This window comes from Pteropus alecto, unplaced genomic scaffold (assembly GCF_000325575.1).
Source record: "Pteropus alecto unplaced genomic scaffold, ASM32557v1 scaffold106, whole genome shotgun sequence".
Classification (NCBI taxonomy): Eukaryota; Metazoa; Chordata; class Mammalia; order Chiroptera; family Pteropodidae; genus Pteropus; species Pteropus alecto.
The window spans coordinates 18,141,537-18,142,537 of NW_006442103.1; the positions used below are offsets into that span (position 1 = coordinate 18,141,537).

The 1,001-nt window shown below is 55.3% G+C and overlaps 1 non-coding gene across 1 annotated transcript; it reads right to left on the minus strand.

The window, feature by feature from the left end:
* Window positions 1–742: 742 nt before the first annotated feature.
* Window positions 743–814, minus strand: TRNAQ-CUG. Its single transcript has one exon. It is a non-coding gene; the product is annotated as a tRNA-Gln (tRNA).
* Between the last annotated feature and the right edge of the window lie 187 nt (window positions 815–1,001).

Below are 1,001 nucleotides of genomic sequence, written 5' to 3' on the forward strand. Positions count from 1 at the left end.
ATGAAATTTCCTGGAGTCAAGTTCCCAACTTTAGTGTGACAGTGCCTTTAGTGTCCCATGGAGACTAAAGGCTAGAAATTTTGAATAAAATCTGAATAATTTAGAATTAACTACAAGTCAGAATAAGATAGGCCATTTCAGTAAATTACTGCACTTCCAATTTTAGTCTCAAACCCTGGACTCCTAAACTAAGACACAATCACCAATGACAGCGCTGCCGCGTCACAGAGTCTCATGCTTCCCATTTACTCATAAAGGGACAATCGGGGCAATTACACAACGTGCCGCAAGCAGATCTCTCGTGGGCCAGGACTCAGCGAACACAGCATTATCCCCGAGGCCTTGGGGGGACCCTGACGACGGCGTGGCGCTAGCTCGGGTGCTGGGACTCTTGGCGACGGGACTGGGGCCTCCGATGGCCAGCGACGGGCAGAGCTGCATGCACCGCCCCACACCCCACGCCTCCAGGCTCGGTCACCCTCTATCCCTGCCAGGTCCGTGTGGACAGCGCCCCTCTGCGGACGGGGTGTCGCGGACCCGACTCCCAGCAGGAGGCGAGAGCGCCGGGGACGCGGCGGCGAGGTGCAAAAGGCGAGAGCAGGAGGACCCGAGATCTGGGGCAGCTCGTGGCCCGTGGAGCATCTGTGCTGGGACCGAAGCAGGAGGCGAGGAGCTCGCGCGGGCGGAAACGCAGGTCCTCTTTGAGAGGTAAAACATGGCCTTTTCTTCTTACTAAATGGAAAGGTCCCACCGAGATTTGAACTCGGATCGCTGGATTCAGAGTCCAGAGTGCTCACCATTACACCATGGAACCACCACACGGTAAGGCCTTACTCCCTTATCCGAGGTGTGGAATAGTTACTGTATTTAGCACCCAAGGTGAGACGGGGAAGTGGTCGTGGTGGGAGCTATCCTGATGGGGGTCAGTGAACAGAACTACCCTGGGAATGTAACTCCTCCTCCTCCTCCCATTTTATCCTCTCGTCTCCTCATCCCCTTTA